Raw genomic sequence first — 13,168 nt, forward strand, 5'->3', positions numbered from 1 at the left:
CTTGGCCCTTCCAAGTGCCTAAGCGTAGCTCGACCCCTCGTGCCACGCCATGGAGTGGTACAGCTTGTGTGTTTACCGTCTTGAGCCATCCTGTGCTCCCAGTGTATTTTAGGCCCAGACGGTTGGCTTCGTCTTTCGACACGAAATTGTGGGTAGCTCCCGTGTCCACCATGGCTCTTGTCGACTTCTCGTTGATCACCGCTTCCACATACATGAGCCCATTACTCGATGTTGGTGTCAATGGTTTGGCCTTCAAGGCGTTTAGAACTTGGAGTGACCCCATCTCGGCTTGAGACTCTGTGTCTTGACGATCGACGATGGCAGACAACGAACCAAGTTTGGGACAGCTACTCATCGGATGTGGTCCTTTACACAAGAAGCATCCTCCTTTGGGAACGAATGCCTTTTTCTTCTCTTCATAGTCCCTTCGGCCCGGACGTCGATCACGATCTCCCTCTTTAGTTTGTGGCCTTCGGTGATCTCGGTCTCGGTTGCCTTGGTAATTCTCCCGCCGTTCTCCCCCACCTTTGGCTGGATACTTATCTTTATTTTTCGTTGCATTGGTGTGGGAGTAGGGTTGGAAGTCGACAAGTGACTCGGCGATGGCAATGGCCTCATCAACCGTTTTAATGTCCCGACGGTGCATCTCTTGCTTGGCCCATCCTTGTAGTCCGTCAATGAAGTAGAACAAGAGATCTTCTTCGGACATATGGGAATTTGAAGCATAAGGGTTGTGAATTCTTTCACATAGTCCCGCATGATACCCGTTGCTTCAACTCCCGCAATTTCTTGCGAGCCTCGTAGACCACATTCTCGGGATAGAAGTGCTTCTTGAGTTCTTTCTTGAACTCATCCCACGTATCTACCCGACAAGCTCCTCGCTCAATGTCGGCATGTTTCCTACGCCACCATAACATAGCAGTATCGGAAAGATATAAGGCAGCGGTCTTTACCTTGGCGGCCTCGTCGTTAAGGCCGATTCCCTCAAAGTATTGCTCCATCCGCCATAGGTAGTTTTCGACTTCCTTGGCGTCCCTTGCCCCGTTGAACCCTTGTGGCTTGGGGCACTCGACCCTCGGGGTGGAGACATGGTTAGCGCTCCCGCTAACGGCGGCTCTCTTGCAGAGCGTCAAGTCCTCCCGCATCCCCTCGATGCTTTCACGGACGGCTTGGATCATATCCTCGAGCTGTATGAACCGAGCTTCCACCTCGTTGTTGGTCTCTTCGGCATTTCCTTTGAGTGTGTCAACTTGCTCCAAGACATGGTCCTCCAACGTCTTGAAGTCGTGCTGGACCCTCTCCAGCTTCTCGCCAAACTCTGCCACCATCGGTTCTATGGAAGTGCTCTCGCGGGCCTTACTTTGGTCCCTCTTCTTATTCTTGTTGTTGGGTGCAGCTTCTCTTCCACGTTCCTCAGCAACAGTTGACTCGTTCGAATTTCCGGCCATTCCTACAATACACGTGCACGATATTGACGCCTTTACTGGCTCTGATACCAACTGTCACGGACTTAATCGCTCAATAAGCCTCGTGCGGCCTTAGCTCCTTTTCGCCCCTTGCGATAGCTAAGTCAGCCTCACTCGAACTCGTGCTAGAGAAAGGATTGGCAAGGAAACAAAGAAGAAAGGAAAGAACTTAGAGAGAAAGCTTGTTGAATGCTTGAATGCTTACAACTCTTGGATGATTTACAAATGAGGATTCTACACCTATTTATAGCATCCCACCTCCTCAATGGATGGTGGAGATTGATTTGATCCTACGGTAGGGAGAGATTCTCTAGAATTCTCCATTATTTCCTACCTAACATGGAAGACTCTAGAATGCTTCTAGAATATATACAAGTCTTGAGTGTTCTAGAATAATCTACACTATTCTATCAACCTCCAAGACCAAATGTGGCCCAACATAGCCAAAATAGCCCAAAGTGTGGGGGAAAGGGCCCAATTTCGTGACAGATGGCTCTTTGCATTCCCATTAATTATCACTTTCTACAATCCTCCAACTTTAAAAAAGAAAAAACCTGAATTCTACAAGTTCGCTTCACTCTCTGCATTTTTTTCCTTCCAGGCTTTGAGGCAAATCCCAAGAAGGTTTGGGGTTTTAATATTCTAAAAGGTATGTCATCTCTGGGCTGATCACTTGAAAATGATTGGTTTTCTGGCTTGATTTTCTGGGTTAAAGAAGGGTTTAGACTTGATTTTCTTTTCCCTGGAAAATTTTGAAGGAAAATGACAAAGAAAAACACGATAAAGAAGGAAGATATAGCTGAAGATTACTGCTTTTTCTGCAAAGATGGTGGCTCGCTCAGGATTTGTGACTATAAGTGAGTTTGTTCACAAATCCCAACCCTTTTATCCAGCAGTTTACAAGTTTATCTGTGCAAAGAAACAAGATGAAAACCAATGGGTCATGGTTTATTCATTTATAAAGGTGGGTTGGGGAACTGGTACTGTGAGGAGTTAGGACCATTGTTGTCTCCTCACACTGCCCTAGACCATGCATGGCTATATATTAATGCTAGTATTTTGTTACATAATGTATAATGTAAAAGAGAAGTTGTAACTTTACTTTGATTTAGGATCGTAATAGGAATGAAAATAAACTGTTGAAATTATATATTTTTTTATCGGTGAATTTATTCTCATTTATTATTGTTATTCTTAACCTTCTATTTTCATAATTTTTTAGTTTTATGTTATGTAATTTGATTATGTCTCTCTCCGTATATATATGCATGGAATTACACACAATTTTATGTTAGGAGGTGGACTTATAAAATTTTAGGAGTGAACTAAAATTATCAATAGAAAATACAAATAGAAATTTTATGGAGGAATTACCCCATTCGCTCCCCTCGGTCCATCCCTGTTGCCACTGTGGTTGAATATTGTCGACATTAATGCTTTGTATTAGCTAAATATTATTCGGATTAGAGCAACCTTAATCTGTGTAAAACCAGGTAAGTGAACTTCTTTCATAAGAAAATTTTGTATAACGAAATGTATGGTGGCAGCATTTCTTTGAACAAACTAATTGTTGCAGCTTGGTTGTTTCAGGAATTGTCTCAAAAGTTTTCATCCTCAATGCGTCGGAAAGGACGATTCTCTGTTGGAATCCGATGACCGGTGGCATTGTTGTAAGTAACAAATTCCTTGTTCACTGGTGGTGGCCGAACATTACTTTGATCTGTGGCTGTTTGCACCTTTCTTCTTTTGTTGTTCATGCAAAATGCTAATGCCGAAATGTCTGAATCGAACCGAGGCTCAAAGTTGACCACATGTTTTTGTAATGGCGTTCTTCCTCTTATGTTACATTTAACAGTTTATGTAACTTGCCTTGATATGATAATTGGATATTGTATTCTAACATGGTTCACAATGTTTAATTTGTATGCATCCCTGCTAAATTTCGTCTGTCATTTCTTACTTTGACAAAATTTTCTCGTACTCAATGATGCATAATATGCATCTATGTTTCAGGTTGGCACTTTTGCATTCTTTGTGGTAAACCGGCAAAATTCCGTTGCTTTTGTTGTCCATCCGCCGTATGCGGGCGCTGTCTCTGTGATACCGAGTTTGCAGTAATCAAAGGGACAAAGGGTTTATGCAGTATGTGTTTAGAGCTTGCACTACTTATTGAAGACAGGAAGGATGTCAACTCCAATGGGGTACGGAGTCGTGTTAAATTTATTTAGAGCTTGCTCTTGAGATTCTGTTTCTTTCAGAATATATTTCTCATTAGGAGCGAATGCAGTGTTAAACGGACTTTCTCGACGAATTAACACTATGTTCTTTTCAGCCAATGATCGTTGGCATGTGTTCGTAAATGCTACTATATAATTCTTTCACTTTGACTATGTTCTGGTTGATTTGCAGGTGAAGGTAGACTTCAATGATACGGCAACATACGAGTACCTTTACAAATGCTATTGGGAGGTGTTGAAAGAAAAGGAAGGATTGACTTCACAGCAATTGCATTCCTCGGATCGAATGTTGAAGAACGGGAAAAATTATGATGCTCAAGCAAACTACAAATACAGGGAAGAATGCGCCAGGGACTTTGATGATGATAGTATATCCGAGGGTGATGATTGGATAGAAAATCAATTGCGATGTAGGAAAAAAAAGAGAGGAAAGCCCTCTCCGACTAAAAGAAAGGGAAAGCCAAAGACAAGGGAATACCTTGGATGGGCATCGAAACAACTTGTTGAGTTCCTGAAGTCCATCGGTAAAGATGCGACACAAGAATTGTCTCAGTACGATGTCGTAACCATAGTCACAGCATACTGCGTCGAGCACAGCTGTTTCACAATGGAAAAAAGAAAAAAATTATTTGTGATGAAAGGTTGCAGTCTCTTTTGGGAAGGAAATCAGTACACAAAAACGGTATCCATAAGCTACTGACAGTTCATTTTTCCGAGAACTTGGAGAAATCAGAAGATTCAGTCGGATTTAGTTCGGAGGAAGATGATAATGTCTTCGTGCCTTGTAAAAAGCAGCGGAAGTCTAGCCCCGACCGGAAGTTTGAGGAAAAGGAAATAGCTACCATTCCACGCCAAGGCTATTTGGCAGCAATAGTTTCTGGAAACATAAAACTTGTCTATCTGAAGAGGAGTTTGGTTCTGGAGCTAGCAAAACAACTCGATAAATTTAATGATAAAATCGTTGGAAGTTTCGTTAGAGTAAAATCAGACCCTAATGACTACTTTCAGAAGAATTCTCACATGCTAGTGCAAGTTAAAGGTAATTGTTTAATTTGTTTGCACTTTTACAACAGAGAAGTATCGAGAAAATCGTTTCGATCATGCATACAACTTGTGCCCATTGCTTGTCCAGCTCAATTTCATTATGTCTCAAATGTCCTTTTAAATGATACGGTTTAACCTCAGTGCTTCAACGGCTGATGTTCTTAAGGTGGGATGTGACTATCATGTATTTATATCTTGAATATATTCGAACTTAACCGATTTGGCCTCTGCTTCATATTACTTCTTTGTAGGTATAAAGGAAACTTCAATGAAGGAAGAGACGGCTTCTATGATTCTCCTGCAAGTTTCTAACAGGCTAAAAGAAATTCGTGTTTGCGAGCTATCAGATGACGACTTCACCAGGGTATTTTTGTGGTTGCCTTCTTCCATCTTACACCATTACGTATTGCCAAATTGACTTAACTGTTTAGTCCTGTTTACAGGAAGAAATCGAGGATTTAAATCGGAGGATGGGAACTCGCATGTTCGAAAGGCCAACTGTTGTAAGTTCTTAATTAAGTTATTTCAGGAACATTCAGCTGGTTTACAAGATCGCCTCTTGGAAATATGCTTTAATACAAGTATATTTTCTTTACATTTTTTTTATATACTATATGGTATACAATTATGTTACTCGGACTCGGCTGTGAGTATCTGATACGAGTATGTATCGGGCACGGGTATAGGCTAGATGTATCTATGTTTTTCCATGTATTTGGAGGATCCTTGGAGGCCATAGACTCGAGTGTTAGACACACAAATACTTGAAGAACAAAGAGAAAAATAGGACCACATACTTTGTATGGAGAAATCAATTATTGATCGGAACTAAAAATAAAAGAAAATGTTAACCTGAATGTGTTGTCGGACAGCTGCAGCTTGAGCAGAAAGCCAGAAGCCTGCACGAGGATATAACAAATCATGTACGTATTATGAACTCGGTATAAGAATTAGGACTCTTTTGAAATTTAGTTTATTTTCACTCTAATTTTGCTGTATCGTCTTGAACAAGATGCCAGTGGATTAAGAACGAGTTGGTTTTGTTGCAAAGCCAGATCGACAGGGCAAATGAGAAAGGATGGAGGAGAGAATATCCTTTGATATAGTTTCACGAGTTTATCGTACCGAGATCTATAGAAAACTGTTGATAATTAATCACTATTTCTGTATGTAACAATGCTGATGTATATCGAAAGTAGTATACATATCTTGAGAAAAAGGCAGTGAACCTTAACCTGTTTATACACTCTCGGAGTACATGCATAAACTGCAACTACTTCAGACACCTTCGGAAAAATCACGCCTACTTCATGAGGTTCCGGAAGTGGTTGCAGAGGCTGCAGTGCCTGAACCTGCCTTGAAGGACTCTTGGAAAGAACATAGAGAAGACCATAAAGCCTCGTTGGCATTGGCCCTGGGATCGATTTCTAGAATTCAAAATTGCATTTTGGAGCACAATGTGGTCTCTAGTTGCCTGAATGACGGAATGGATGCTGCAGGTATGATGGGCTTACAATTTGCGGTTGCTTATGGAACAAGCAAAGGTGAAATCTAATTTCTATTAGAATAAGAGCATTAATGAGGCTAGAAGTTTGATCTGATTTGTTATTTAGTTCTATCATTAGTGTCTCTAATCACGGTATTAATCGATTCCACCAGTGCAACCAAAACCTATCAGTCGGTTTAACCGTTTTGGAGTCTCGAAGAGATAGAACGATCCTGCTTTGCATGAAATAGATAGGAAAGACCCGAATTCCGAATTCTCATTTCTGGAGGCGAAACACTAATGAAATGTATTTGGTGCAGTCATTCCAGAAAGAAAGCAGCAAGACTTGAAGAAGGTATCTATTTCTACCGGAGTCGAAGGCAATGAAACGTCGAGGAATCAAAATCCTCAAGAAGTAACTCGACACTGTAACGAGACACCTGTTCCTCAGTTACAGGCACCAAAAGAAGAATCCGCAGACAGCAAAACTGGAAGTGTTTGTCCCGGAAAGCAACATAAACATGGCGATGCTGCTGGTGTTGGTGTTGGGGAAAAGCTACCTTGGCTTGTCGACATCAGAGAGCACTTAAAGTCGGAAAATCACCGATCTGAGGTGGTTAAATTAAGCATTGATGAAATACAAGTTGCAAGGACGCCTGTTCTTCCGTTACTTCCTCGAGAAGAATCTGCAGACAGACAAACGAAAACTTCTCATCAGATGAAGCAAAGTAAACACGGTGATGCTACTAGTGGTGGGGAAAAGCTAACCCGGCCTATCGACCCCGGTGTGCATGTAAAAGTGGAAAACCACCAGGTCGAGGTGATTGATTTAAGCGACGATGAAATAGACGATGCAGCTATTGCAACAAGCAACCAAACATCGGCGGATCATGATTCCTCCATATGGTATTGCATTAGTCCACAAGGTAACACAAAGGGCCCTTATTCGATGAAATTGCTTAAACAATGGAGCGCGTCGAGCTCGAGCCATTGTGAATTACACTTCAAAGTTTACAAGAGTGGCCAGAGACCGGAAGACGCACTCCTTCTCGTCGATGCTTTCCGGCAGAATTTCAACAGAAAGTGAAAGGAGGAATCACCATTTTTCAGTGTCAGTCACAGCAATTGCAGAAACTGTAGTGAAGATCTTTAACCTCCAAGTTTTTTTCTCCTTTTTGAATGCTTGATACTACAGCTTGGAAAAGGTCAAAATTTATGAATAGTTTAGGGTAAACTACATGTTTAGTACCTAAAGTATCACTTTTGTTCTGTTTTAGTACCTAAACTTTTAATTTTTCAGAATCATACCTAACGTTTACCTTTTGTTTTATTTTAGTACCCGGAGTTTACTTTTGTTTCATTTTAATACCCCATTGTTAACTTTTTGTTTCATTTTAGTACCTAAATTTTTAACAGCGAGTACTAAAATGAAACAAAAAGTAAACTTTAGGTATAATTTTGAAAAACTAAAAATTAGGTGCTAAAACGGAATACAAATGATACTTTAGGTACTATACATATAGTTTACCCATAGCTTTTTTCACCTTACTTGACTTATGAATTAGTCCCTCTACTTTCATTTCAGTAATTTCAATCCCACAAATTATTCGATATAGATTCAAATCCCACCAAACATAAAGCCCTTTTAACGCATTCGTACCATGTAATATCATATTATAATAGTGGATTGTTACATAAATACAAATACTTGTTACGTTAATGTTATAACTTGTTACATTAATACTATAACTTGTTACATTAATACTATAACGATCAACAACCATTTGTATCATCAATTGAAAATAGATAAAAATATTCTTTTAAGTTTAATAATAATGTAATATCCTTGTGCAAGTCTTGTTATTGGGAGATTCGATTCTTTCTTCTTAAAGTATATAATATAGGATAAATTATAAGTTTAGTACTTAAATTATCAATTTTGACTGTTTTAATACATAAACTTTTAATTTTTTTCAAAACCATACCTAAAGTTCAATTTTTGTTTCATTTTAATACCTGTCGTTGAAAACTTTAGTTTTTGTTTTATTTCTGTACATCGTTCAAAATTTAACTTTAAGTTTAAAAAAAATGAAAGTTTAGGTACTAAAATGTATCAAATCTGATAGTTTAGGTACTAAACGCATTAAATTTTTAACGATGGGTACTAAAATAAAATGAAAATTAAATATTATATATTATATATGATTTTGAAAAAATTAAAAGTTTAAGTAACGGATCAAAACTGATAATTTAGATACTAAATACATAATTTACCCTATAATATATAATAAGATAACAATATTTCTCATATTATAAGCTTAGCTGTTTAGGAGTATGATTGCAAATTTAAGGGATATCTAGTTGAGTTGAGGATCATGCTCTCCATGATTTTTTTTAATATTAATAAATAACATTAATAAATTTTTATATAATATTATTTTTTTAAAATCGTGAGATCAAATGTCACGGAAGGCATTTCATAATTCGAAGGTCTCTTATAAAAATTACTCTCAATCTGTATTGAGACAATCTACAATCTTACTCCCCTTATCCCATACATATAGGAAAAAGGAAGAGTCATTTGTGTGTTCCCTATACTCGAACTTACTCTATCGCACGTTCTTTATAGCAAACCCCGTGGAAAGCGGCGCGTGTCCGGAAAGTGGCGCGTGTCCCTATACACTCGCATTAATTTAAAAAACAAAACAACAACGGCCTGCTTCCGCCTCTCTCTGTTCTTCTACTACTCCAAAAACTTCGAGGAGTTCGACCTCTGCTTTGTCTCTACGACATCGTTTCCTTGTATTGCGGAAGTCGACTGCTTTAAGACTTCTTCTTTTTACCAAAGATTCTCCCTTTTTGTAGCAAAAAAGAAGACCTTTTTGTTTGTTTTTCTAGCTTGGGAGTCTCTCTATCGATCTGGGTTTTGAATTTTTCATGCAAAGATGAAGCCTTTCGATTGTGTAAGTTCTCTTCAAAACTCCCACTTTCATTCGTCTATGGGTTTGCAAAAGGTTCTTCCTTTCCTTTTTCCTTATTCTTCTGTTTAAATTTTGCTTTTCTTTCCTCTTCTTTTTTGTTATCAAGGTCCATTAGTACTTCATAGGGTCTTGTGGTTTCTGAAAATGGCAGTAATTTTGATGTATGTATGTATGTATGTATGTATGCATGCATGTATTTGGCTTTGCTTGTGATTATAGTTTAAGAGATTATAACTTTGTAAAGTGGGAAGGATTGGTTAATTGGTAGTTCCTGGATGGTGTCTACTATGAGAAGAAAGAGCTAGTAGAATTCACCACATGTTTTAATTGCATTGTTTTGAAAATGTATGGATGGATGGATGGAAGGATGGACCTGGCTGGTGTTTACTATAAGAAGACAGAGCTAGTAGAATTCACTTGTTTGAATTCCATTGTTTTGAAAATGTATGTATGGATGGATGGATGGATGGATGGATGGCTTAAGAGATTATAACTTAGTAAAGTGGGAAGGATTGGTTAATTCGTATTAAGTAATTTGTAGTTCCTGGTTGGTGTTTACTATGAGAAGAAAGAGCTAGTAGAATAGAATTCACATGTTTGAATTCAATTGTTTTGAAAATGGAAGTAATTTTGATATATATATATATTTGTGTATATATATACACACATACACACATACATACACGCATACATAGTTTTGGATGGCATTGTTTTGTTTTACAGCAATGATGCTCGATTGATTCGAACTTTTCAACTTGCCTGATTCTCAGTTGGTGTTCCCCTTGTCCCTTGTTTTATGTTTTTCATGTTTTGAACAATGGTGATCGATCGATGATTTCTTAGACAAATTTAGTTGATGCATAAACACTTTGGAGTGTATAATAAAACTCAGAAGCTACTCTTCTTAGGACCATCTTTCCGATTCTCCTCCGTAAGATTTGAAGTGTATCATGAAATGCAATTCTAAATTCTTCTGCTTGAATGTTCCACTACCTTGCAGGCTTATGTAGTTTCAGAACCAAAGAATAAGAGGTCATGGCTCTGCAATCTCTTCATCGTCGTGTCTTTCATTTGCAGTGCTTACTTCATTAGTAGTGCGTTTATCACTAAGGAATACAAAGATGTATGTATTTCTTCTTTTCGAATTTCTCGTTGAAGTTTGATCTTTTGTTATTCATGGATGCCTTTCATTCGAACATCTTTAAATCTGTGTACAGAGATTATCAAGTTGGGATGTGATAAATCTTCTTCAGAATTCAAAATCCGATACGTGCCAGGTCGGTTGTCTTTAGGGGAAAGAACTTTGCTTTTAGAAGAGCTCGTAAATCTTTTGAAATGTTCTCCGTCCCGAAATAGTTTCATTTCCCTTGTAGATTCAATGCAGGCCTCCGGGGAGTGAGGCGTTACCTCAAGGCATTGTGGTCAAAACAACAAACTTGCAAATGCAACCATTATGGCATGACAGTGTAAACAACGTACTATCGATATATAAAAAAATTCTAGAATTAGACGTGGTGTCGGCTGATCTTATTTGGTTGTCTTCTGTGCATTATACTGCGATTTCAGGCCATTCCCGAGCCATCTTCAAACTTGTTGGCCATTGCTGTCGGAATTAAGCAAAAGGAAATTGTGGATCAAATTGTTAAAAAGGTGCCTTGAGTTCCCCTATGCTTTTCTTTAGGCTCACAAATATCTTATTATATTTAAGCTTAATAAATATCATTCCCATGCAGTTTCCCGCGAGAGATTTTGTCGTGATGCTGTTTCACTACGACGGTATTGTGGATGAATGGCGAGATTTCAAATGGAGTGATCGGGCCATACATGTGTCTGCAGTGAATCAAACAAAATGGTAACATTGTTTTTACCGAGATGTTTATCTTTGCCAAATGCTTCTTATTAATGCTAATCGGCTTCTATCGTATTTTGCTGTAGGTGGTTTGCCAAACGTTTCTTGCATCCAGACATAGTCGCTCAATACAATTATATATTCCTCTGGGATGAGGACCTGGGAGTAGATAACTTCGATCCAATCCAGTACGTGTACATGTCACTGTAACAATGTCTGAATTCACAATCATGCAAACACATGTACCGCTGTTTCCGTTGATGATTCGTTTCAAACGGTGCTTCAATCATATTAAAAACCTTGTGTAGATATTTGTCTATCGTTAGAGATGAGGGACTTGAGATATCACAACCAGCACTTGATCCCGAGTTCATCATCAGATCACCGCACTCAAAAGGAATTCGAGAGTGCACAGGTGAGCGGGAAATTCAGAGCTAAAACTTCGTTATGACATGATGTAATTTTAATCTTGCTCGTTACAACACTTACGATCCATGTTTGAACAGAAGGATATACAAGTTTAAAGGCAGCGGAAGGTGTGATGGTCGCAGCACTGCTCCTCCGTGCATAGGGTAAACTACTACCAACTTCATGGCTCCTTTCATATAGCGACAACCTATTGCATCGGTTATTCTTAAGCGGTTAATTCGTTATGCTTTGCAGTTGGGTGGAAATGATGGCCCCCGTATTCTCTAGAGCCGCCTGGCGCTGTGTGTGGTATATGATCCAGGTGTGAAGTACTTTTCGTATTGCCTATTTGAATATCATTGCTTCATGTACACTACTTGTGTAGTTGTGTACCGAACTGCACCATTTTCGTTTTTACACGAACCATTTACTGATCTTCCATTGCCCTACAGAATGATTTGATCCATGCTTGGGGTCTCGATGTGCAGCTCGGTTATTGTGCGCAGGTAAAATTTCCAAACCAGATAGCATCCTTTTCCGATTCTTGTTGGCATTCCACTGATATTTGACCCTCATTCAGGGCGATCGTATGAAAAATGTCGGTGTCGTTGATGCTCAGTACGTAGTTCATTTCGGTCTTCCTACCCTCGGCGTCAAGGATGAAAACGAGGCAAGTATTTCATCGGAACCATTTGATTGGAAGGGTCTTATCTTAGGTCTAGCTGATATTACCCGACATATGCAAATCGGATTTCATTACTAATCTCCGTTCGTCTGTTATCTTCTTGACGATGCAGTTGAATTCCACGGAACTTAATATTACTCGGAGGGAGCACTTAACTAAATCGGAATCACCAGTCTGTTTACCAAACTTGAATTTGCTTGTCGTAAAAGTCTAACGATTTCTAAAACCATTAATCTTTGAATTTGCAGGCACCATCCGAATCCCGTAAAGTCGACAACAGACCCGAAGTAAGGCCACTTAAACATAGCTTTAGACATATCTATATATATATGCATTTATGTATGTATGTATGCACGTACGTAACGTACCGTATCGGTGTAAACTATACCATCCCAATGTTTGCAGGTAAGAAGACAATCCTTCGTCGAAATGCAAATGTTCCGAAAAAGATGGGAAAATGCTGCAGAGGAGGATAAATGTTGGGTTGATCCTTACCAACAATCAACTAACACAAGCACTCACTAATTTATTTATTTAGGTCTAATTACGGTTTTCGTCCCTCTACTAAGTTGAAATATGGGATTTATGCCAAATGGAAATACAGGGATTAAATATCAAGTTTGAGTATAGTAGAGGGACCAAAACCAAATTTGACCCTTGTTCATCTGGTCATTGAGTTTTTTTATTCATTTATTTTTGCTATGTATAATTGAGCATCTATGCTTGTCATTTTGGATGCTATTCATTATTCATTTAGCGTCAATAACATTATGTAAATGCAAAATTTTAAAAAGTTGCATTTTGGCCCCTATAAAGTTCAATGTTGACCCGAATTAGTAATACCAAAACAAATAATAATAGAGTAAACTACGCATTTAGTACCTAAATTATCAGTTTTGGTCCTTTTTAATACCTTAACTTTTATTTTTCTTAAATCATATCTAGCGTTTAGTTTTTAATTCCTTTTAGTATTCTGTCATTAAAAACTTAACATGTTTAGTATCTAAATTAT

General features: G+C 38.6%; 2 pseudogenes; both read left to right on the plus strand.

Annotated features, from left to right (window-relative positions):
• Positions 1 to 2,009: 2,009 nt before the first annotated feature.
• LOC120183199 lies at positions 2,010 to 7,378 on the plus strand (annotated as a pseudogene).
• Positions 7,379 to 8,958: 1,580 nt separating this feature from the next.
• Positions 8,959 to 12,887, plus strand: LOC120183201 (annotated as a pseudogene).
• Positions 12,888 to 13,168: the final 281 nt, after the last annotated feature.

This window comes from Hibiscus syriacus, unplaced genomic scaffold, assembly GCF_006381635.1.
Source record: "Hibiscus syriacus cultivar Baekdansim isolate YM2019G1 unplaced genomic scaffold, ASM638163v2 tig00112740_pilon, whole genome shotgun sequence".
In the NCBI taxonomy this organism is placed as follows: domain Eukaryota; kingdom Viridiplantae; phylum Streptophyta; class Magnoliopsida; order Malvales; family Malvaceae; genus Hibiscus; species Hibiscus syriacus.